The sequence below is a fragment of the Wyeomyia smithii genome, chromosome 3 (genome assembly GCF_029784165.1).
Source record: "Wyeomyia smithii strain HCP4-BCI-WySm-NY-G18 chromosome 3, ASM2978416v1, whole genome shotgun sequence".
NCBI lineage: Eukaryota > Metazoa > Arthropoda > Insecta > Diptera > Culicidae > Wyeomyia > Wyeomyia smithii.
In genome coordinates this window covers 230,055,115-230,068,556 of record NC_073696.1, presented here as the reverse complement: position 1 = coordinate 230,068,556, position 13,442 = coordinate 230,055,115, and the positions used below count along the sequence as shown (strand labels likewise).

At 36.7% G+C, this 13,442-nt stretch overlaps 1 protein-coding gene across 1 annotated transcript in view; it reads left to right on the top strand.

Moving 5' to 3' along the window:
* The window catches only part of LOC129726388 (G-patch domain and KOW motifs-containing protein), an 84,470-nt gene that overhangs the window by 62,148 nt on the left and 8,880 nt on the right, over positions 1–13,442 (top strand). The gene's annotated exons all lie outside the window — the stretch shown is intronic.

Below are 13,442 nucleotides of genomic sequence, written 5' to 3'. Positions count from 1 at the left end.
AATGTTTCGATGATGATGATGGTAATTAACAAATTCATTTGTTCTCATTTGACAGCGCTTCGGACAAACCTGGATGAATCAGGTTAAAAAATAATATCGCTATTAGGGGTAAACATGGTAAGACCGCCCAGCGGGGTAAAACCGCCCACCGTAGTTTCACTGCCAAGTTATATAATAATTGAAAATATTCCTTAATAGACATGTTACAATATAATAACATAACATTTTGCACTGCCATCTGCTTTGATAGTGCGCGAACGGTCACAGAGATATTAAAAAACAACATTTCAGCTGGCAACCGGTCAAAGCGCTAGTGTTTTGCGGCAACGGGAACTAAGGCTTTTCTGTCTAAAAATCTATTGTTTTGTTTGTGAATATACGTTTAATCGGTTGCCTGAATCTGTCTTCTTTCGGAAAAATTGAAAGCCGTGAGTAATCTTGTAATTTTGACTGCTTTTTCGGTGAAATTTGAAAATGTTCCACTGGGGGTAAGGCCGCCCACTATACATGGGGTAGAACCGCCACATATACAACTGTTTGTTGTTTTACTTCAAGACTCAAATGCCGCGATACTACAAAGGGAATATTGACAGGATCAGTAAAGCGATTTCAAGCCATATGAGACAACGATGTTAATCGACTTCTCTAGTAATATATTTTTGACAAGACTAATTTTTAAAAGAAGTAAACTTGTGTAAAAATTGTATTAATGAGCAAAAATAATTTTATCGCCAGGATGGTTTATTTGATCGGTATGATGTCTTTGGCAAAGTTGAAAATAGTATTATTGCCCTTCCGGAAAAAGTATACACTGTAAAAAATTTTTAAAGAAAAGATAAAAAAATGAATAAAAAATTAAATTTTTTAAAATTCAATTCTAATCATATTTTTGCCTGAAAAATCTACAAAAGGTTAGCTAAACTTTGATGGTTGATGGATCGTGGAGTAAAAATACATTAAAGGTTCAAATTTTGTAAAGATTTTATTTGGATTTAGTTTCAGATAGCAATTATGTTCTAAAAAAAACATCAAAAAAAATCCTAATTATTATTATTGCTCTATATATAATAATTCTTCGAAAATACTCCAGACAGGTTTAATGAGTATTTATTTTTAGCTTAAAGGCAGATATATTATAAATTGAATATCTTAAAAAACCACATTTCTGAAAAATCTGTTTATTGTGAAAACCACAAAAAGGTATCTAAACATTGATTTGAACTTGGATAGTTAAAAAATAAAAAAAAGTTTATATTTAGAAAAAAAAATTTTTTTCAGATTTTTTACAGTGTATATTTTTTTTAATAAGAAAAAAATACCATCTACAACTTTGCCAAAGACACTATACCGATAAAATCAACCGTTTTGGCTCTAAAAATATTTGTTATCCTCAAAAAATTGTGGGCGATTCTACCCCGCTGGTGGGCGGGCTTACCCCGCATGAAACAGATCTGTAAATTTTCAATGCATTTTTAAAATCGAAAAAAAAGCTGGAAAATAAACGAAAATATTTCAGTTCTAATATTTTAGATGCGGGTATTGAATAGGAGAGCCTCTTAGCGATGAAAAAATGAAATTGCAGCCGTAACTTTTTTTTTCTGTAAACAGAATTGCTTAAGGGGGCGGCCTTACCCCGCTTACCCCTACTTAATGATGCCTCTTCCAATTAAGTCATTGAAACCGCAATACACAGTCATGTGAAAAATGAATGCGGAACGTGCTGATTATGGGTTATTAGCTTGTTACAGTCCTCATTATCACTTGTAGCTGTCTTTTTTATGTCCTATATAATGTGCATTTGCGTACAGCGTTCATCTTGGCAGGTGTTATTTAAATTGCACTAGTAAGGCACGTAGAACTATAACGCGTTATCGTTGTCGAGTGCAAGCTAAACAGCTGGCTGAAAGAAAAAAAAAACTGCGCGGTGTTCTGTAGTATCTGGTAAGGCGTCGTACACAAATTACGTAACGCTAAAACCCGGATTTCAGACCTCTTCCTCCTCCTATGTAACGATAAGTAACGTTCAATATGACTCTCCCCCCTAAAATTACGTAACGTCTAAGCCTCCCAAAAATTTCGATTTTGAAGGAAAGTCCCAGTTACGTAACTGTTTCAACCACCCCCCTCCCCCATATGTCACAATAAGTAACGCAAAGTCAACCCCCCTCCCCCCTTCATGCGTTACGTAATTTGTATACGACGCCTAAACAGTGAACAACCGATTCATGCTATGGCTACGCAGAAATTGTCGGAAAGAATTTCCCGGAGCTTTTGTCATTGACATGCCTCATGTGAATTATAAAATATTGAGAGAACAAATAGGTAAATAATAATATAATAAATAGTAATATAATAATATAATAAATAGTAATATTTCTGAACAAATAGGTAAATAACAAAAAAAAACCTTTCTACACTCTAATCATTCAGTCGTACCCTAAGACAGATTTTGAGGTTTTGAGGCAAAATAAATACACCTGAAAATAACACGGTCTGAGTACTCGGCAATATATATAACTTATCAAAACTACAAAAATAATTGTTCTAGTGAAGACAACAAAACAGTTAGAACTGCATTGATTATGAAGAAGAAGGATTCAAATAAACGGATAAAAAAAACTTAAAGTAAGATTGTCTCTAGGGGAGCTGCGTAGCCGCAAGGTTACAGAGTCCGCTTTGTCAAGCGGATGGTCGTGGGTTCGAATCTTAGTAGAACCAGGTCATCCGATGTCAAAAAGGACTTTAAGCATGGGTTTATTCTCGTGCTCCCCACCAGTTACCCTTCCTTTACGCTGAAATCTACAATACCTTTGCGTGACTTCCTCTTAACAAAAAATAAGTCCCTCTTATCTATAAAACTGGCCAGAAGGACGCACGACGAAACTTCTCCAGGGAATTATAATTGGTGATATTTGGCAAGAAGAACGAGTATCGGTATAGTAGAACAGTGAACGTGTAAGGAAGAGTAGCACATTACACACAAGCACTGATGAACAATAATAATAAGCATGCCACTTCTCAATAGAGGTATTGCTATTAACAGAAGTGCGGGATACAGCAGACACCCGGGCATATCTCACAATAGATCTACGATTCTGGTCGCAGTGAGGAAGCCCATACAGGAAAAAAACCTAAATTAATCCACCTAGCGGTCAGACCCAGCCTTTCTCATTCAATTTTTTATTTGTAAAAATAGATTTACATGAACGCTTCAATCCAATAAATGTATATTCACTCTTTAGGTTCTAAAATATTGATGTTGTAATCTTAACATATAAAAATGCAGTCAAGTCTGTCTGTCTGTCTGATCCATATAGGCCCGAAAACTACCGAACCGATCGACGTGAAAATTTGTATGTAGGGGTTTTTGGTGCCGATAAAGGTTCCTATGATAGTTTGAGACCCCTCCCTCTTCTGGAAGGGAGGGGTCCCATACAAATGAAACATAAATTTCTGCACAACTCAAGAACAAACCAAGCGAATGAAACCGAATTTGGCATGTGGATGTTTTAAGGGGTAACTAATATGTCCATAATAGTTGGATGAAACACAAATTTGTGCACATCTCGAGAACTAATCAACCAAATGGAACAAAATTTGGCAGGTAACTGTTTTTAGTGTTAACAAATATGTACATAATGGTTTGAAACCCGACTCCCTCTTCTATAAGGGAGGGGTCCCATGAAAATGAAACACAAATTTCGCACAGCTCAAGAACCAATCAAGAAAATACAACCAAATTTGGTATGTGAATGTTTTTAGAGGTAACAAATATGTCCATAATGGTTTGACGCCCCTCCCTCTTCTGGAAGTACATGTTTCTTCACAAATTTTTGCACATCTCGCGAACTAATCAACTAAATGGAACCATATTGGCAGGTGAATGTTTTTAGTGGTAACAAATATGTTCCATAATCGATCTCAGACAACATTTTGGATTGTAAGATGGCAACTTCCGGTTTCTGGAAAACAGCCGAAAATGGCCGATTTCCACCCAATATAATAATATCCGGATCTAGAATAATACACAGGAGCTAAAACCGACCACAAATAGCATTTTAAATTCTAAGATGGCGACTTCCGGTTTCTGAAAACAGCAGAAAATGAGCAAATACCACCCAACATGAGTTTTTCTTTAACCAGTATGCCGTTCAAAATCCAGAAATTGTCTCCAAATGCCATTATGAAGTCCGAAATGGCGACTTCCGGTGTCGGAAAAACAGCGGCAAATGACTAAACACCACCCAATATGGGTATTTCCGGAACCGTAATGATGCACTGGAGCCACAAATCGACTTCAGACAACATTTTGAATTGTAAGATGGAAACTTTCGGTTTCTGGAAAACAGCCTGAAATGGACGATTCCCATTAAATATTAGTATATCTGGAACCAGAAAGATGCACAGAAGCTAGCTTGATCACAGACACAATCTTGAATTTTAAGATGGTGACTTCCGGTGCCTGGCAAACAGCCGGAAATGATCAAATACAATTCAATATGATTGTTTTCGGAACCAGAATTACGCCCAGATAACAGAAATTGATTTCATAGGCAATTTTAAAGTCCAAAATGACGACTTTCGGCTTCTGAAAAACAGTCCAAAGTGACCAAATATCACCCAATGTGAGTTTTTCTTTGACCAGTATCCTAAATACCATTTTGAAATCCAAGATGGCGACTACCGGTTTGTGAAAAACAGCCGAAAATAAACAAATACTATCCAATATGAGTAATTCTGGAACCAGAATGATGCAAGGAGCTAACAATTGACCTCAGGCACCATTTTGAATTGCTAAATGGCAACTTATAGGCAACAGTCGGAAATGACCGAATAATACTCAATACGGATATTTCCGTAAACGTGATGATGCATAGAAACCAAACATTGACCCTGGACGCTATTTTGAATTTGAAGACGACCACTTTTAGTTTCTGGAAAACAACCAAAAATACCTCCCAATATGGGTATTTCCGGTGTCAGATTGATGCCAGAAAGTCTGCTGATAATGACAGAATACCACCCAATATGAATATATTCAGAATTAAGGCGATGTACAGAAGCCAAAAGACGAGGATGTTGTCATTTCGATAAAACCAATCATTTCAAACGATTTGTTATTTGACTTTGATCATATCCTATGGCCGATTCGTCGTGCATTTGCAGACTTCAAACAAACCGCAAGGAATCAATGTACTTGGAACGCTCAAATAGTACGACACCACATTTAAATTATGTTGAGGCCACATATATCGATCAAAGCAGGTATAGTTTTAAATAGTCTTTGAATTTCTCTTCTTTCCATAACTTTTGAGCCACATATCAAATTGTTATGAAGTTTTTTTATTTGTAAGTTTGGAAGATGACTCGTTCGTATGGCACTAGTTATGTTCAAATAAGTCATGTAATCTTTGAGATAATAGACTTTCGTTGTTTTATAAACAATTTAATACATAACGGTTGCTTAAGTTCGATTATAATCAAATGAAATGGGAACGTGTAGGGCAGCCAAACTTTGAAACCACGTGTCCAATCATAAATCATCAGTTAACCCTTAACTAGCCCGCTCATCTGATAATAATAATCAAATCGGTTGTGTAGTTTCTGAGATAATGAAGTTTTGTGATTTTCACAAGTCGGCACATTACAAATGAAGTTACAGTTCGATTACAGTAAAATTCAATAGGGTCTTCTGAGGCAGCTAGACCATTCATTTGACACTAATTTTGTGTGAAATCAGGTAGGCCATCTTTGAGAAAAGTGAGTGAGTCCAAGTAGTCTTCGGAATATGTTCCTTTGCATAGCTGGATTTCACATTTTTAAACATAACAGGCAAAGTAATAGTCCGATTGCAAAACAAATCAATAGGGTCTTATGGGGCAATTAGACCTTCCATTTGACACTGATTTTATGAAAATCGGTCCAGCCATCTCTGAGAAACATGAGTGAGATTAAACAGTCTTCAGAACACGTTTCTTTTCATAACTTTTGAACCACAAGTTCAATCTTTATGAAATTCAAAACTTAAGGGTTTTCTAGGTAGCCCGTTCTTTTGAGACAAATTTTGTTCAAATCGGTTGTGTAGTTTCTGAGATATTGATGTTTCATGATTTTCACATTTTTAAACAGAACCTCTAAACCAAAAATCCGATTACAATGAAATTCAATAGGGTCTTATGAGACAACAAGACCTTTCATTTGCAATTAATTTCATTAAAAACGGTCCAGCCATCTCTGAGAAAAGTGAGTGAGAATAAAAATCTGCACACACACACACACACATACAGAAAATGCTCAGCTCGTCGAACTGAGTCGAGTGATATATGCCATTCGGCCCTTTGGAGCACATTTATACTTTCGGTTTTGCAAGTGATTGCTATACCTTTCTAGGAGAAAGGCAAAAAAGATTGTCTCTATATTTTGTTTTTTTTTTTGTAAAAGTTGGAAAAATGCAGTCGAATTTTTCGCCACGGTTTGAAGGAATCATTGAACTATTCCAGTGATACAATTCATTTCGTCCATTGTTTTCGCAACCTTATATACCAAATTTTTATTAGACTGATGTTTGAGTAAATTACTCAAAACTTTTTGATTGGCCTGACCTGGAGACAATTGGGTGGATCAAGGTCTTTCAGAACAAACCGGACCCCATTCACTATATACCATTGCACAATGGTCCAGAAACCAAATTTAGGGGGAAATTTGGGTCTAGAGCTCTATAGCAACATTTTAGAGAAAAACTTTCTTCAACAAAGTTGTTACATATGATAAAGCGCTTATTAAAAAATTATCAAAAATTAGGGTGACCAACATTTTCAATGCAAAAAAGTATCTAACTTTTTTATCTTTGTAGATAGAAGAAAAAATTGTTCTACAATGTTATAGCTCCATTAATTTTAGGTAACTTTGTTAAAACAAGTTTTTCTCTATCTTTGAAAACACCTGATTTATATTGAAAAAACACATTTTACGCTCTAACTTTTTTATTTCAAGATTCATCTCAAAACTGTCTTTGAACGACTTTTAGAGCTTTTTAAGAAAAACATTTTGCAACGCTGACATCGTAAATATCTCAATTTTATTCAAAGTTATTAATATTTTTCATCAAAAAATATGCGTTTTTGATTTGTATTTCATTCTTTTTGGGGCAAACATAAAAATATCTCTAGGTCTCATTCTGAAGGGCATACTAGACTCTATAAATGGAGGAGTTTTTAAAAATATGTAATTTTTTAATTTAAGTAAATTCAATTTAAAAACAAGACGAAAATTTCAATAATTTTATACATTATGCATATAATGCATCCAGATTTATTTGTTGGTATTTTTTCTTATAACTAGACGTAATTACCTTTAATTTGACCCAAAAAGATCAAAAATCGATCAACTGGTTCAAAAGTTGTTTCTAAAAGTCGTTCAAAGACAGTTTTGAGACGAAACTTGAAATAAAAAAGTTAGAGCGTAAAACGTGTTTTTTCAATATAAATCAGTTGTTTTCAAAGATAGAGAAAAACTCTTCTTAAAAAAGTTTATTAAAACTATTGGAGCTATAATATTGTAGAACAAATTTTTCTTCTATCTACAAAGATAAAAAAGTTAGATACTTGATGGCATCAAAAATGTTGATCACCCTAATTTCTGATAATTTTTCAATAAGCGCTTTATCATATGTAACAACTTTGTACAAGAAAATTTTTCTCTAAAATGTTGCTTATAGAGCTCTAGACCCAAATTTCCCCCTAAATTTGGTTTCTGGACCATTGTGCATTGTTAGGGGAATTGTGGGTAAAATGAACAGGGGTGGTAAAATGGAAACCCGTTTGAATCTCGACTATTACGTTGAAAAATAGTACAAACTTCTTTGTCACCTTATCCTAGAGGCCTTAGAAGCTATTTGAGACAAAGTATGCGACATGAAACAGTCAAACAGTCAAAATAATAAACAAAAACAAAAAACACGCGTACATTCGTCGTGGTGATGTTATTTTTGGCCTCAAAAAAATAAGGTTTTCTTCTAGTGTAAAACAGTATTTCAGAACGATTTTTCTGCAAATATCTGTACTCAGACTACTAACCAGCAGAAATCATCAAAGGTTAGTAATTGTTTAAATGATTTTCTCGATATATTTAGGTATTTTCAATAATATGTATGTGCGGGTTAAATGGACAGCCCATGGTGATGGTGAAAAATTTTTGCTAATTTCCATTAAAAAATCTAGATGCTTCGTGTTTATATCAGAAAAACGCAAAGGTAAACTCGAACCGATGAACAGATGACCGCGGCTGAACGTACCGTTGAATGCGGAGTGTCCGTAAAAAAAGCTTCCGCCATTTCTCAGTTTCTTGCGGATAAGGTCATATACTGTTATTAATTCTACGACAAACGGTGAAAATTGAACTGTTGGTGAATGCATAAGTGTGTCACGTGCTTTGGAACAAAATTTTACTATCTGTAAAGGGATAATTGATGTTCACGCCCAAGATGTTCATATTACCTCCTCCCTATGTTCGTTTTAGCCACACGTGTCGATTTGACCCCCAAAAAACTGCTTTCGAAATTGAGTACTTCTTCTTATTTTTTGTATCAAGTTGACGTGCGCTATCGACTCATAGTTGTAGTGTTAAACTGTGGAGGAAATTGGGAAATGGCTTAGCGTGTCCATTTTAGCACCCCTTCCCCTATACATCTTTACTGTAATGACAGGTCGCAAGATCTGACAAAAAACTTGAGGGCGATCGTGAAATTGGATGAACTGCAAAATTCGCTACTGTAGACACTCCTTCCTGTGAAATGTTTTGTTTGTGACAAAAACAATAGTTTTTTGGCCGCAAATTCATACGGCTTGTCAGACCCTGAATATGCATGCGAATTTGTCAGCAGAAACTAACTTGTTTGCAAGTACATCTGCACGAGCACTTGCCATTTAAAATTTTTGTTCCGGTATTTGCCCAAAGTCAGCCCTCACGTAGGGGTAAGCGGGGTAAGACCGCCCTCTTAAGCATTTCTGTTTATAGAAAAAAAGTTGCGGCTGCAATTTCATTTTTTCTTCGCTAAGAGGCTCTGCTATTCAATACCCGCATCTAGAAAATAAGAACTGAAATATTAACCCATATTAACCATGTCCCTCCCCAATGCAGAAGTTATTTAAGTGAGCGAGCGAGGAAAATTTTTGTACAAAATTTCATGATGGGATTTTTTTTCCATATCTGCATGGTATGATGCGGATGCGGCTGCGAATGCGGTTGTCAATTTTCATGCGGATGATCCGCATCCGTAACAACCCTAATAGGGAGACGCCTGCCGATTTTTTTCAGCCCTTGTTCGTAAAGCTTCCGAGCACGGCTTCCAGCCACATAATTACTAGCCCTGGAATGTGTCATTGAAGAACACGAATAGCACGATATTCCGGAAGTCGGTTCAAATGCTTGGCTTCGCCGACGATATGGTGGCTCGGAGCTTTGTGAAGATGGTGGATACATACATCGGATTGAAGGCCGAAGCCAAACGGATTGGACTGGTCTGGTCATCAATGCATCGAACTACGAACTACATGAGAATAAGGGGTCCACGAAAAGACAGTGCCAACCTCCCACCTCAAACTGAATCGAGGTGGTCGACGAGTTCATGTACCTGGGTTCACTGGTAACTGCTGACAAATACACCAGCAGAGAAATTCATTGGCGCATTACGGAAGGAAATCGTATATTCTTTGGTCTTCGGAGGACGCTCCGATCGGAAAGAATTCGTCGCCGATTCAAGTTAACCATCTACAAGACGCTAAGCAGACCGGTAGTCCTCCACAGCCATGAGACATGGACTATGCTTGTGGAGGACCAACGCGCCCTTGCCGCTCGAGCAGAAGGTGTTGCGTATCATATTCGATGGAGAACGGAACGTGGAGAAGGCGAATGAACTACAAACTGCAAACGAACTATCGTTCACACCGCTAAGATTGGCAGGTTGTGGTAAGCTGGGCATGTCTTAAGGATGTTGGACGACAGCCCGGTGAAGATGGTTCTTTAAATCAATCCGTCTGAGACGAGACGGAGAGTTGCACAGCGGGCAAGGTGGGTGGATCAGATGGAAGATGATCTACGGACCTTACACAGACTGCAGAGCTGGCGAATTGCAGCCATGGATCGAGTGGAATGAAGACGACTCTTACGTACAGCAAAGCCACACCACGGCTTGGAACTTTTGGTAAGGCTGCTCCAGGACTAGGGTTTGCAATTTTTCCGAGAACAGATTTCCCGGGAGACGGGAATGAAATATATCATTTCCCAGAAATTCGCGGACTCGAGAATGAAAAAAAATTTTTTTTTCGCGAGCATGAAATTCGAAATTGAGTTTATAAATACAAGGTAACAAAAAATCGTTTTCATTTTGTTATCAATTCGCTAAAAACGATTTAGAAAAATATAACACATTTACATCAAAAATTCTCGATCGGTTTTTGTTGCAAAAGAGCAGAATAGGAGAACAACCGCTTACTATCCGTCGAAGTAGGGGTCAGGGTCTTCAAGTTGTCAAACAATCGCTTCGGATTCGCTGACAACTTTCCTTTGAGCCCAAATAATGTAAGTCCCTTCCGTACAATTTGGCCCAAGTCCACTAATTCTGCCCCTGGTGTTTGAACTCTAGGATATCCTTGAATCACCGATTGCAGCTCATGCTACAAGGAGTTCGGAGGTCTCGAAGCATGTGGGTGAAGTTTATAAATTTAGGTTGATTAACTGAAATGCTATTTGGCCAATCCGCGGTTTTCTCTAAAAGTCTGAGCCAATCCGTCAGGAAACGATAGAAAACTAAATATTTACTAAAAACTTATTGCTACTAGTAAAGGAAGCCAAAAAATTGTTATGTGTACTGAAAACCTTAGTTCGAAACGACACAAAATAATTTAGTTTTAGAGCATTTGAATGCCTACATAACTTCGCTGTGCAGGTGATTTCTACGTTGATTTAGCGGCCACCACTTATTTTGAGTTATTGAATTATTTACATTAGGTCTGATTGATTCATGAATTTAAAAAAATTATGTCATCCCGATCAGAAAGAAAAAACAAAAATGTAACAGAAGTTGTTAGTTTGTTACGGGAAAAACCTTACAGGTTATGTTTTCAATTTGGTCCCGTTAGGTGTTAAAATAACAGAAATTATAACAGAAATGATTCTACTAGTATCAAACACATATCAAAATTTGTAACTAATGTATCAGCTTTCTAACAAAATGAGATAGCATATAGAACAATATAGTAACAAACATTGTTAGAAACAACAGGTTTTGATAAAAACGAAAAATTAGTTAGACTTGTTTCAGAACTACTTCATTTCAGGTTTTGTTATTATAACTCATTCAGATTCAATTTTGTTATCAAAGTTATATGGAAAAATACAAAATTGTATCAAAATATGTTATTTGTATCTCGCGTTGATAGAATTTTGTAATTTTTTAGTTATGCTCTTCTGATCGGGACTTTTTCAACAATGATCACAGATAAAATTCGTCGTATTAAGTTGATAACTTGGCTAATCTAACCATAAAATAGAAATGAAAAAAAAAATCATTCCAACAAAAGTTACACGCAAAATAACTTGCAAGTTGGGTTCAAATATTGTTTACGACCCAAGAAACTTTGAATTATTCAAAAACATTTTAATTTCACTTTTCCTGAATCTCGATCAACTAAATTAGTTGAGAGAATTCGTTATCGATATTGTTTTCGGCACATTTTGCATGTTGTAGGATAAGTACAACGATACACCGTGCCCCAGTGCTGAGTCGAGAAAATTTCCAGCTCGAAAAGATCCTCTCGACCTGAACGAGAATCGAACCCGATATCACAACCGTGTGGGAGAGCTAGCCGACTGACATCGCCAACTACAGAACCATGCGGACCACACAAGGACTAGTCAGCGTTGAGAATAATCTAATCGTTTGATTTGAAGTGACACACTGGAATCCATTTGCTTGTTTATATCAAAATTCAGCATGAACAAGGAAAAAATTCAGGTAAATCGCTCGGAAGAGAAAACACTGGAAAAGAACGACTTTAAACGAAGCAAATATTTGCCAAATTTTGGTTAAGCAAATAAACTGAAGCAAATAGTTGGATATTAGACGAGCCAACAAATACATAGAATTATGTTTAATCAAGAGAAATCTTCTGAAAAATTTGAAAATCCCGGAGCTCCGGAATCAATATTTCTAATCCCGGAATTCAGGAATTCCCTACTCCAGGACAAATAGTTTCTTATTCGAAAAAAATAAACTCGTGACCAGCGTGGGAATAACCGTACTATAAGTTCCTTAATGCCACTCAAAAAACATTTCACCATAGGATTATATCTCTCTCGTGTTTTATAATGAAGTTAATGTTTTCGTAAAAAACCTACTGAGCGAATACAATATCAAGGACATTGTTATGAATGAAATCTTTGGATAAATCCTTATTCAATTCTGACTTAGAATTTTTTCAAATTATAGAACCGATTCTTATGAAAAAAATCATGATTCACATGAATCGCTTGTCGCTTGCGATTGCAAAAACCTATGAGAGCTTGGAACTGCTGTGAGTTTAGCACTTTTCCTTAACTCCGTTGTAGACAAATCTGACTCCGTGGAGGATTCTTCGCCTCGTTCGGGATCCATCTTTCAGTTTTTTCCACGCTACTTTCCTTGAAAATTCCATATTTCTATCAGCTCCAAAAGCTTCCCATCAGCATTCATGCACCGATAACCGAATCAACATCAATAGCAGCATCGCCATCAACAGCAATTCAAACATCTTTTTTCAATTCAAACCCAATGTCTACCATTTGACTCTGCTCTGGTTTGTTTTGGTGCTTATAACTGACCTGCCTCCAACGCGATGTGCCGGCTGGCACGTCCTTGAAAGAAGTTCCAGTCGCTCGCTCGTTGATTGGAGTTTAGTGTTGTTAGGTAAGAAATTTGCGCTTTTTCCTGGCATGAACCGCACCACCACGTATACCCGACGAAATAGGAAAACCAGTATCAGCCGAGTATTTTTCCTGACAATTTTCGCCCTAATGTTTCCGAATTTTGCTAACACCATAGCAATCTCTCGGTCCTCCACCTCCAGAGAAATGTTGAACAGCCGCACATGTGCTTATCACTGACGTAAGGGTAACCGGAATAACTACTACGTTTTGATAACTAAATGTTACAGTACCAAATAGAAGCTCTCCGTCTTGAGTTTCATGTAGGTGATAAATTCGCTCTGTTTCCGGTACATGCCTAGATTCGGCGGTTCCCGTCCACATTGGATTTGCATGAAAGTAACCCGAGTACGTGGCAGTTTCATTTTAACCTTGTTACGCAAGTTTCGATAAAATAAAAGCAACAAAAGGGTTGAACACTATAGCCAAGGCTATCTAACAATAGTAGTTTCGCTTTACACACTGTATTCTCTTTATCTTAA